The sequence below is a fragment of the Triplophysa dalaica genome, chromosome 1 (assembly GCF_015846415.1).
Source record: "Triplophysa dalaica isolate WHDGS20190420 chromosome 1, ASM1584641v1, whole genome shotgun sequence".
NCBI lineage: Eukaryota > Metazoa > Chordata > Actinopteri > Cypriniformes > Nemacheilidae > Triplophysa > Triplophysa dalaica.
Genome location: NC_079542.1, coordinates 12582867 through 12595935, shown reverse-complemented (window position 1 = coordinate 12595935; position 13069 = coordinate 12582867). Strand labels below are relative to the sequence as shown.

The window sequence follows — 13069 nt, the reverse complement described above, 5'->3', positions numbered from 1 at the left end:
AATTTACCATAGTAAGGGGGTTTCTTCACTGTATTCTAGTTTTGTTTTGAGGCCTTGCTCGCAGATATTGTAATAGCTTAAAAACTTCTATTATGACTTTTATGTGTCATCCGAGCTCCCACTGGACTGTTTTCTCAGATTTTTTTTGTTTAACAGAAAAAACAACCAAAAGCAAAGTGACGTTAATCTTATTTGCCACCCAGATGTGAATTTGAAGACAACACATGGTAAGATTTGTTAAGGGAATTAAAACCACGGCATGTAAGAATGAGATGAGGGGGCATTGGCAACGGTGGTCCTTTCGTCAGTGATTGTGGTTTCCCTGCATCGTCCTCGCCGCAGATGCCCATCAGCACACACGTCTGCTGCGGAGCCAATATACACCGATGCCATTCCCCACATTTTCATAATTATTTTTCCAGGGGAGTCATCGGGGTCTTCTATAAGGAAATGTAAGTGATGGGCATTTAGAATGGCTTTTAAATCATGCAGGAGAGTGGGGGCCCTTTCAAAAATAATTGTGTCAAACAGCTTTCTCACCTTTCGCGAATCAATATGCACACTTATTCATAAACTGACGACTATCCATCAAAAGGAAGCGCTGCTTTTTAATATACATCCTTGCATTTTAATGGGCTACTTTAGCAACAATGCCGCAGACAACAATACTGAGAGTGTGTTATATTCCCTGTTAAAACGGTGATCCTAAATCTTTGGCAGGCATGCACGCTCAGACTAGCTACACCTCCTTCTCCATTTCACCTTTGTTTGCCCAACATACACACACACACTTGCATTTATCCCTCAGTTTGCTGTTAAATGATGGTTTGGATCTGCGTCATTTGGCAATCTGCTGGATTTAAACCTAAATATGTGTGCGTGCTTTACGATTATTTTTATTTATTTGATCCATTCCTCGTCCACAAATACGACAATCGAGATTCATTGTTTTGCAATTAGGCCTGTAAACGGGTCTGAAGGAGGAGTCTATTCATTTCCCTTTTCATTTAAATTATAGCCACACGTGGAGCTTTGGGGTTTATGTATTAAATAATGCATAATTTCATAATTATATAGAACATATAGATTTCTTAAATGGGATACTAGGCAAAACGATGACTTTAATTAGATCACTGTGTAAAATATCTCCAGGGTTCAGTGAAACAATGTTAAGTATCCTGCCAAGGTTGTAATATATGTTCAAAGAGATAATGAATCGCAAATAGGCTCTTGTTTTACCTTTTTTGTCTTGTGGCGAAACATCCTGTTATGTATTTATTCAATTTCCTAACTATATTTAAAATGGCATCCAGGGAGCACACATTAGCCTGTTAACTGTGACAAGCTGTGTTGTTTTGTGTTTTATGTGTATTAAACTTCAGTTGTCAAACTCTGAACTTTCGAAATACGTTGAATCGTGAGAGAAGGTTCAGATGCGCTTTGAACACAATGACAGATTTTCGAGTTATTCTTCAGTGCCCCCCCCGTCCACACACACACACACACACACACACACAAATAAACAACCAGTTAATAAACAGTCTAAGAAGGTCATACACTACATGATATTAAAGCAGAATTGCGGTAAGATGAGAGATTATTCTTCGCTGTTTAAGAGCACTTGGCAGAGCGGAGAAAAAGGAAATGCTTCATCTCGGCAAGTGCAATAATAGGAGAATTAAAACTGCTCCAAACGCATGACTTTGCCAAGCAAACAATGCCTGCAGTCTTTTTGAAAATTACAGCGGCTAATTTGAAATGAAACACAAACAGTTTCGTGTTTGTTTCGAAGCTCTATTATGATTCTTTGCATAGACGACCCCCACCCCCCATCCCTCCTTGCTATATATAAAGTATGTAAATGCTAGCTGCAGCAGTCAAATACATCAATGAAAGTTGACAGCTGAATTATTAGCATAGCTGAAAGCATCAGTCTTTTGTTTTAACCCAAGAATGGAGCATTTTTAAAACTCACAATGGCTCTAATCAAATTCTCAAGGTTGTTCAGTTTAGCATTGTATTAGTTTAATAGTTTCTGGTTCGCCGTTGACGTTAATGACACATTCCTATGTAAATATAATGTGCCTCTGAAAAGCCATCAAAACATTTTAAGGTTCAATGAATGCGGTTTCATTTCACTGTGCTCTTTTTCTCCCTCCCCCTATGAACGAGAAATCTCTTTTTATTTAGCAATCTCTTCTGCACTTACAGAAATAATAAGAAGACTGGATTGATTAATGAAGAGTTTAAAAGACTGACGCAATGCATTCTTACAAATAACTTTGGGAAAATAGCAGTCTGCTTGGAGGAGACAAGGTTGTCCCCCAACTCCACCTCTCGCTCGCCCGCCTTTCACTTTCAAAGATTGACTAACCCCAACAAAATCAACCCCCCCTTAATCCACCCCCCTTGCGAACTCCCAGCATCCCTTTATTTTTCGGTGGAGGCCTTTGGCAAAAATTCAGGCTCCATCATCAAGAGATGATAAAATGGCATATATTCTCACTCGTCAGAGACTGATGAAACCATTTAGAGTAATACACCGGAATACATCAAAGGATCCTGCGCCGTGGCGCCTCTTTGCGTGTCACAATGTAAAAAGAGCAATATTTGTTTAATATCTGCTCCTGTTTTCAAATTATTTTCTTGAGGCTTTTTTTCCATGTACACAGAGACAGTTTTGTTGTTCGCAACCTAGTCTAAGTTTAAAAACCACAGTCTAAGCATTACTTAGACCATTAATAACACTGAGCCTGGCATCAATCAGAGCATCACCAGAGCTTGCATGGCAGAGATTGTGAAAATCTTTAGACGAGTCAATGAGCCGTCTCTTTATTTATTTTATGTGCATGGTTTTATTTGCAATCATAATGGTGTTGGTTAAACAATAAGATTTTTTTACCTATACAATATATGCAATATAATATGACATAAGAGCAGTTCAGGTTGTTGTCCATAAACCATTTGACATAATTAGCAATTTCAATAGATTCAATTTGAAAAGTTGGATTTTTAAGTAAAATAAGGTGTTTAGTTGACCTGACGTAAAGATAACTTTACATTTGGTTTTACAGCAAAACATACCACCAGTATGTGAGCTTATCTGAATGATGAATTGGTCATCCTTGTGGTGATTATAAAGGTGCTTCGAATGGTTCTTCCATGCTATACAAGACATTATTTTGTCTAAATGGTTCCATAAAGAACATTTAACATCTGAAGAACGTTTCTGTTTCACAAAAGGTTCTTCGGTGAAAAAAGGTAATAGTGAGCTGGTTCTTTTAAAGAACCTTTGACTGAATGGTTTATGGAACCAAAAAAGGTTCCTCTAACATCGCTGTGAATGTGCGTGTATGTGGCAGAATTGTTTTTCTTTTACAAAAATTCTGAGTGGCTTCTAAATTATCTATAATAAATAACTGTGTTTAATTGTTGTAGAATAATATGTGAAAGACTCCTCAAGCAATGATAACCACAGCTCTTATTTTTACATTTAAAACAGCCTTTAAATAAACCCCATGGCATCCCCGAAGGAACACACTATGAAATAGCATTCCTTCTTGGCCTCACATGTATACAGTACGGCTCTATGCAGAAAATGTACAATTAGACTTTGTTTTCTCAGATTGTTTAACAATGACTCACATGTTAGGGGAGAAATGAGTAAGACCTTGTTCTGTTCTGCGATTGTTCTTATGCTGCCATCAGATGAAAAGTGCCTCTGCGTTTTGAATCTGTACACAAAGAAATTCAGCTCTCATATCAAAGTTAGGATGGAGGATTAGCCCGCAGTCATTTATTCATAAGAGATGTGTTATTGATTTATTTGATTAGTTTCTTAATATACGAGAATGCTGAAAGGACAGAAAGTGGTTGGATGTTGCTTTAACTCTAAACTCGGGCAGGAAATTAAAGTGAGAGTTTGGAGATGTGACTTTTTATTGGAGAGCATTGATTAAAGACTGACTTGATTTTCTGTGTGACACACTTGAAATGAGAGCAGCGAAACATCTTGAGATATCTGCACTGTGTTTTGTAATGAAATAGTCCTTCATTATCAGACGTGCGCAATACAAGTTCAAGTTCTCCGAAAACGTGCCGGCACAGAGCATTTAGATCGAATATATTCTCCTCTCCGCATAAACCCGTGCACTTGATGGATTTCTTTGCGTTTACAATCCTTTAGTGTACGTGTGTGCTGTGATTACTTCCCCCCTCGCGGATGTTCATCCGGCATTGAGTCGCACTCCCTCGCACGTCAAATAATTCAGAAGAACAAAGTACAATAAAGATGAATTTCCACCATTTTAATTTACAACACAAAGTATAAAAATAAACATTGAATACTCAATTTGGTGTGCTTTTCAGGCGGAACACCTAATCCGTACCCCTCCTCGCCCAGCGCTCGGGGACTGGGATTTTCCACAGGGAGGCTGCGGCCTCATCTTGGGAGAGATAGGTGGGCAGAGTGGAAGGCCATTTTACGCTGAGCGTATCGCCCCCGGGGCCCCGAGGAGCCCGGGAACAGATACACACGCACGGCGCACAGCAGCCCCGTGCTAATCGTCCAAACAAGCGGCAAGCAGCCGTGCTCGGAGCTGTAGAGAACAAGCACCTTAAGAGCCACTGCGAAGACAAAAACAAAGAAAAGAGTTTGTTAGACACGGATTGGAGTGGAGAAAAAGAACTTAAAGAACAAAGAAGGACATGAATAGGTGAGGAAATAAACTAGGACAGCAACTCTTCCTCTCCCCGAGCGATTTAGCGCTCTTAACTCTTCTCCTGCCGTGAGAGGCGATGGGAAAGAAGGGTAGACAGCCCGCTAAGCGTGTTTTTGCCGATGCGCAGGAGAAAATTCTTTGGCTGAACGTAACTCAATTGTGGACAGTGGTTCCACACACATAGGAAATGGGGTTTCTTCACATAAAATTAAAGTGCGAACTCCACTCAAATACCTCGTGTTGTGGAAACCTAACCGAATTGAGTAAAACACAATAAAACCCCCTGCCCAGTTTCAGTAATGTTACAATAACGCAGTCTCGATGAGAATAGATCGGATAAACTTTTTTACAAAGTTAAATGGTTTGCATGCGAGGAAATTAGGTTTTGCCAAAATTGTGTTGCATTAGCTCATTTCAGGTGGCCTAAAATAAGTCAATTGAGCAAGGAGCGAAGATATTTTCGAGCGTTCCTCTCGAACAATTAAATAAACACAGAACAGGGACTTTTCCCCTCTTTTATCCGTTTTACCCAAGCTAATGGTCTATTTTTAGAGTTTTCGGAGACGAATTTGACCCACATCAATTCAACATCCTGCACGTTTCCTGAAACAACACACGTACGCATACAAGCACATACGGTTTTTGTTTAGTTTTTCCCCTGTTGAACCTGTCGTGTACAGTGCGGGGGCTCTGTACCTGCTGAATAGCCTCTCACCACGGGAGGCTGAGAACATGACTTTATCCTTTTATAGAGAGTGTGCATGTGGGTGTGGCATTAAATGAGTGTTCTGTTTGAATTGCACGAGCGAGGCTGGCAAAAAAATCAGGAGAGATTGATTAACTAATGAGAAAAAATAATTGTGTTGTTGTGACAAAAAAAATCTGGTCAAATATTTGTCAAAAAATCACCTGTAGCATCATTTTGTCAGTTTCTGGATAGTTAATGGAGCTAAATATTAGTAACATTGTGTTGGCATAAATGCATTTCATTGGCTGGTTGCACCCAGCTGTGGTAGTGGACAATGTAGTGGATTTCAAAGCTGACATTTAAAGAACAAACACAGAGCTCACATGGGTGGCATATTCGCTCATTGTTTTTTAAGATAAAACTTCAGCTTGTGTGAAAGTAAGGTCTTCTCGGGCATCTATTGTGTGGTAGCCCAGTTCTTTCACACACACACATACACACAGTGTAGATATGTGAATTCTTTAGTACAGCTGCTGGTAGCCATACAGAGTCCTCTCATCACTGAGTGAAAGTTACACATATATAGCTGCGCCCTTATCTCTAAAGATAGTATGCTATCTAGGATCAGTATCTAGATTAAGCTAAGTGGACTTCTGATAGAAGTAGATTTGTGCGGAGTGAATAAAACCAGGAAGGCTTTTAAGAAACGCTCTCCGCTTTTAGTTATTGGCTCTTTCATTCCTCCTTCAGTCATTTTTGTTGCTCTTTTGTTTTTCGGCCATGTTGCATCTTCCCCCTCTTTTGGCCGAACAGACCAAAGTGTGCGGCAGCAATATGCTGCGAACTTGGAAAAGGACTTTTTTGGTGGTCTGTCATGTGAACGCCATTACGGTCTGATGCGGCGTCACGTTGGTGTAGAGGACTAAGTGGCCTTTTTTGTCGACTCTTTCTTTGAAATAGGCGATGGCAATCCCGGTTGGCCCAGGGATCATTTTCTATTTACATTTCCCTTGCCAACGACAGAGGCGACGCTGGCCAAATTCACAAAAGAAGATCCACATTGGAAAATCCGGCTAATCCCTGATTGAAAGTTCATGCATTGGCTTCCATGTATAAGCTCTGGCAGATTTTCCCAGGGAACAGAAATAAAATAACATTGATCATTGCTACACAACAAAACTAGGGATCTTTTTTGGTCAAAGGAAGCCACCCTTCAAGGCGCACGCAACCCATGACGGTGTCAGAAATCACGTGTGTTTCTCAATTGCGTTCTTTTATGTATATAAAGAAGAGAGAGCCTCCATTCTGTTCGTGTCGAATCAAAGGCGAACAGAAGGGGGGGTTAACGTCCTCAGTTGTTCTGCCAGGAATATGAGGGCTACAGAGATCCAGATCTAGAAGAAGGGAGACGTTTGATGATTTCAAGGGCACGTGCCCACCTTGTTACCTGCGTGTCTGCTAAGCACATCTCCCCTTGTGTAAAGGCATCTCTTTCCTTTTATGTCTACTTTCCCCTCCTTTATCCCCTCAACGTCCCCTCCTCTTTCTAGGGAAGTGGCCATGGCTGGAGAGAGGATCTTCACAGATGGCACGGCTGCTTGTCTTTTGGGGAGGGGGAGCTAAACAAGCTTAAACTTTCTTATTTTCCTTTCGCTTTTCTTCGGGCAAAACTTTGGACTGCAACTTTCGAGGCCTGGCGCAAGCTTTATCTCTGCCCACATGCCAGGGATGTGTGGGGTCCTCAGAGAAGCTCCAATTGGATGCCGAGTCTGTGGGTGCTCTGTGTCCTTCATCAACAAGGCCATCAGCGATGCGTCCGGGTGCACGCCAAAGCCAAAGCCGAGCTCCATCTCATGGTACAGCTGGTCATCCCAGATTCGCTAGCCATTTGAAGCGAGGGATATCCGGTCCAGGATTTGATAAGGGAATGTTTTAGCTTTCCTTCTCTTCCCTGTGGTGCGCTGGAGGCAGTCTCTTGGTTAGATGGATAAGAAGCTCCTTTACTGGAAGTGATGGATTGTGGCTGGCACAGCAACGCTCTAATCAGCTTCTCAGAAGTTAAGCGTGGGCTCTAATGGTGTAGACTTGTCAGGACATTGACGTCTCTGCCATCTCTCTTAAAGCTGAGAGTCAAACATGTGAGATTCTGTGAGAAATGAAGCTGTCCTCCCTCGGATGGACTGCGTTGTACTCTCCCAAACATTAGCAGGAACAGAAACACAACCTGCCGTAATCTGTAACGAGAGAGAAAAAGAGACGATGTGCCAAACGGATGAAAAAAGCTAGAGCGCGAGGGAAGGCCGGAGAAGTAAAGCGGACGAGAGCAGAGAGTTTGCTCAGACTGAAGCTGAGCGGCGTGTGGATCAGCGCTGTGTGTTTTAAGTGACGGCCCTGAGGAATAGATATCAGACAGCGAAGGGAGGTGAAAGTATGAGTACCACTGAGCTTTTCTGTTATTATCCTCCACTCCCGGGCTCTATGGTGACCCGATAATAAGGCTCTATTACCACTTAGCCTCTCTCTGTGCCTTTCTCTATAGGCCTGTCTCAATGCTTCTTTCGAGTGGCTCATCCTGCCTGTCGTGATCCACTTCACCGCTGTGCGTTTCACCCAAGGCCTTGGCGCTGCGAGGGTCAGGTGGCCAACTTGACCCATGTCGATTGTAACACCTGATACTGACTTCCGGACATTGTGCTGCCTTTGTCCATAGATTTACAATTGCAAATGACTCTCTTTGCCCACGGTTTTTTTATTTATATAGCACGTGCAATCATTTTTTCAAAGGAAAGATAAAGAAATAAAAAGCACTTTTGAAAAGATCCATAAAAGTCATTTTAAACATTTCTGAAGAACATGAAACTTTCTTTTAAAGTCTTATCAGTTTTGTATACTTAAAAGACCTCATTGTGAGTAAAGGCAGGAATGTATTTGGATTAGATCTCAGCTGTGGCGCTGTGTTTTAAACACATCTCGAGTGCTCTTTTCTCCGTTGTAGCCGTTGATTTGATCACTTCAAAATATACAGAGCTGCGAATAGCCAAATGAGAGCACGTTTATGATCTGTGTGAGTGGATTTTGTAAAATGAATTCCGTTATATTTTGGAAGAGATATAGTTCTTCCTGAGTAGATTCATTATGTACTCTGCCGTCTGTGTTTAGGGTGAAGGTTATATGAGAATTCAGTTCACCTTCACCTCTGGCACTCTCACGCAATTACTCACTGAATTCTAATTATATAGACAGATTATAGCATTTTTTAAATATGATTGCAATATTTAATACACTTTAAAAGTTGTATGTGCCCATGCAGGGCACAATTTTATAACATCATAATTAAGCTTAGAAAGGATTTATCAGCAATGTGCTTCAAGCATAACCTAATTCTCATTTTCATAAAAAGCATCTGTGAAATAGTCTACATTAAACTCATTTAATGGTCAGCTAATATGTGTGTGCGTGCTTGCTCTCCTATTGCAGACGTCTTTGTGCAGTGAACTTTTATATACAGTCCCCAGAGCAAAGTTACATTTTAAAGAAGCCTTTGACAGACTTTGGCTAACTTTGTAGCTTAAGTCAGTCGAAAACACATCGACATGATTAGCAAATTAGGCACCGGCGATAAGATCATTCTTTCTCACTTTAGCGACGAGCTGTGAAGCCTGAAATGTCCTTTGGTAAATAATCGAGCCATCTCTTCATCACTTACTCTTGGCGTCTTCCTCACCTCACGTCCACCTCTCTAATTCCTGATTACTATTTTACCTCCATCCCTCCCTCTCGGAGAGGTTACGCCAAAACAATGCTAAGGATGCGGGCGGGCGGGCGCGCAGACGTCGCCTGGCTCGGCTCTGAGGTATTTTTGCAGGTGCTGGAGAAGGACCCTTCTGCAGCAGTGTGTCTTGGATGGATCCTGACAAAGCCTTCTCTTTGGATGCCAGATGGACCCATGCATTCCCCGTACTCGTGCGCAGCTAAGACCTAGTCTTTTCTCTCCACACCCCCTCCGCCACCACCACCTTTTTTTCCTTTTTCACAACAAAAGAAAAGCGCTTTGGCTGAAAGAAAACCACAGCTGAATTTTATGGTGCCGCTTCTTTTGCCAAGCTGATTTTAGCAATTCAAAAGACGAAGTGCATGGAAATGCTGTTTCGGCTGCGTTGTCGATACGCTTTTGATGCAAGTTTGAATTGGCAGATATGTTTGCCACACTAATATATCGGTGCTCAGCGGGAAATCTTGATAAAATCCAGAAGCACACAGCAGAGACGCAGCCCGGCTCAGAGTGCTGTTGGAGCACGGCATCTTCTCCATAATGCCTTTAAGGCCGGAATTGGGTGGAAGCCGTGTCAGCGAGAACGTGCTCGTGTGGTGATCGGAATTATCACAAATACACGCTTGCGCTTGGCAGTGACCGCGCACGCACACACAGGCGCTCGCGCCGGTCTACGCACAGACACACACTTGGGCTGACACACGTTGAAATGAGTGTTTATGCTGGCTGTATACACACACACACACACACGCACAAATACATGCAGTCCCTGCAGCTTGATTTTACAAACAATTGGAGAGCTTTACTGGGAATACAATCAAAGAAATCTGAGCTAAAACAAATCCCCAGGGAGAATAAAAGCACATTAGATTCATGTACTTTTAATTATATGTGCTCTTAAGCTTGATGTATTAAAAAAGCATCTCAACTCAACTCAACTTTATTTATATAGCGCTTTTTACAATTTTCAATTTTCAAAGCATCAGTTGTTTGATGAGCTGCAGGTTTCCTGAGACGACAGCGTGTAGTTTAGTCTTTTTTATTAACCCCCCCTTTAGTTTGTAAACTAGATTAGATATTGATTGTGTTATTTCTAATTCTAACAGCTGTGTTATTCGTAAGCCTTAACATGTTTTCGGTTTATTATTCTTTGTCTTTTAACAATAGTTTCGACCTAGCTCAATGTGATGTCAATTGTTGCCTATAAAGAAAGAAATACCGACACATCACTCACCTACAGTAGCTGTAGTTTGCCATCTATGGTATAGTTATGTCACGGATGAATTGCTTCAGACAGCCCTCATTCTTGCTATGACAGACGTCTTGTTCTGTTTGTAATGGTTCGGTTTTCATGCTTAACTGAAGCTGGTTCCTTTTTTCTCTTTCATGAGAGTTAATATTAGGATTTGGAGAGGACAGACCAGACCAGGTTGGTATTAAAAGGGGCATCCTGTACTTGAAAGACCCTCACAGACTAACCTCTGTTTTAAGCCCTATTCTGCCCTGGAAGCAGCAGAAAGAATGTTCTTTAAACTTCAACGGCAGTAAAATTTTGTATCCCCCTGAATAGATAATTCAGGCTTTGCAACTCAGGCATAAAAGGAGGCTTAAATTACACCATACAAACTCTCATTAATATTACAGGGACCATTCTTTGACTTAATTTCATTTCATTTCTCCATTTGAGCGAAGTCAAACGTTGCAAGAGTAAGAAATTATAAGGGGTGCAAATCATATTTTAAGGTTCAGTATTCTGGGAGCCTGTTAAATTATATTAACCCTTTATCGTGCGATTTCCAAATATTTGATTTTTGGGAAGCGTTACATTCTTTATCTAGCCACACTTCACACCGTAATACACAAAGCCAAAAAGTCCTTCCTCACACGGGCACGTCTGCGCCACAATATAGGCTTGTGTCTTTTAAACAGGAATAGTCATGAAAACATCATGAAAAGCTTTTGGTTTCCTGCTGTTTATTTTTTTTTATTTTCTTCGAGTGTTAAAATTCGAAACAATTCCTTGTTCTAGCGGCAGTGGCTCCGTTTTGACATGATATTAAAAGGCTTTCTCTTGTCTTGTCAGGTTTTGCAAAAACTAAAAGCTGATATCACATTTGGTGTAGGGAAGACACGGGAGAAGATCCTTTAGTACCTTAGACAACATAATGGAGATCTTAAGAGCCACGCAGGGAAATGTTTTGGAGCTAAAGCTGTCGACCTTGTTATTTTTCAAAGTCAGTATCCGCAGACTGAAAGTTCTTCGGTGCGGCGTTTCATTATGCGTGGAAATGAATAATGTGTGAATAAGACTGTATAAACAAAGAAAGTGAAATACGGCAGCAAGCAGACAAAAGATTATCACAGTTAAAGAACTGAATTTGTTCACGGCGGAGCAGGGAGAGAGAGGGAGAGAGATTAGGAAGAGATGATAAGGCTAAATGCCCTGTGAGTCCTGTTGTCTAATTGTTTATAAATGGAACTAATGGTTTTCCAACAGTACAGTACCTTACATTTAACTGCCCCCCACCCCGTCTTTCTGCTGGTTTGATGAGAGAAGCAAACTGTCACTGTTAACAAATGCTAAAACATCACTATTATTGATACAGTTTCACACGCATGTGTGTGGTCGCACTCATGAGAGAGGGAGAAAGTGTATGCACAAAATTAATCAAAGCGGGGGCGATGATGAACAGTTTCTGTAGAATTCTGTCAAAGGTTAAGAGCTAGTTATTTTTAAGAATGACATGAATCTGGGAGAGACAGTGATTGCCTAAATGACCACTGTAATTACCAATTACTTCTTGAAGCAGAGAATATATTCACGGCATGTAGCCTGCTAAATACAGACAGGCATTAGCCCATTTACGTACTAATGCACATAATTTAGATCCTGAAAAGGGCAGATGGGAACACAATGGAAGATAGAATAGATACCGTCTAATATCATTCCAAAAAGAATATTGGATTCATTGGAGATGAATATTACTTTGTGTCAGATTGTTTTTCCATGAAACAGTCAAAATATATTTCATCTCTCTCGCTTTCTCCTTTTGTTAGCAGCCAGACCATTTAGCCCATCAGCAGGGGCAGAGATGGAGAAAGAACGATAGAAAGAAAGGTAGAGAGAGAGAGAGTGAGAGAGAGAGTAGTTGGAGGTGGGTAGAGGGCTGGTTAGTGGTTTTGGCCCCTGTCCACATTAGCAGGTAATGAGAAATGAAGAAAATGTGGTATGACAGCCGAACCACCACCACAATGCAGTGATGCGGTTAGCAACTTTATATCTCTTACAGACTAAAATAAGATCCATACTTGAGACATAAGCTAACTAGATCAAAACATCTCTTATTTTACTCACCCCCTACAACGTAAAGCCACAATCTAAATCAGAGGTGAGAGGAGGGGATGTTGACGGGTCTGACTTGTACCAGGATGTTTACTAAATTAGACATAAAGCGAGAGTGAAATGCAAAGCTCTGCAGATTCTCTCTAACTCCTCATAAATAAGTTACGGATAAAGAAGAAAAGACAGCGTAAACACAAACGACAGAGGAAGAGCAAATGTAAGAGAAAAGAAGTGGTTTGATTGTTGGATAATGAGTTGCTGTATACAAAGCTCCCACCCACCCTACCCCATTTCTTCTGTCTCATTTTTTCCCCCAACTTTCTCTTTTTATCAAGTTTTCTCTCCTTCGCTATCAGCTGGTCTTGTCTCTCTTTCAACTTTTTACCCCTCCTTTCTAGTCTTTTCACCTCCCACTTATTTTATCCATATCTTCATCCTGCAGCTCCTCTTCTCTCTCCTTGTTTCCATGTCACCTCTAGTGTTGCTCTGCTGAATCGCACACTGGAAGGATAACAGGGACAAGTATTTGCACTCGATGTAATCTC

General features: G+C 41.2%; 1 protein-coding gene and 1 long non-coding RNA gene across 2 annotated transcripts in view; one reads left to right on the top strand and one right to left on the bottom strand.

Moving 5' to 3' along the window:
- Positions 1 to 13069, top strand: part of znf536 (zinc finger protein 536) — a 217709-nt gene that overhangs the window by 13222 nt on the left and 191418 nt on the right. The gene's annotated exons all lie outside the window — the stretch shown is intronic.
- The window catches only part of LOC130423700 (uncharacterized), a 28696-nt gene continuing 20104 nt past the window's right edge, over positions 4478 to 13069 (bottom strand). Inside the window, exon 3 of the long non-coding RNA XR_008906915.1 lies at positions 4478 to 4626. This is a non-coding gene — a long non-coding RNA (uncharacterized LOC130423700). The remainder of the gene's footprint in view (positions 4627 to 13069) is intronic.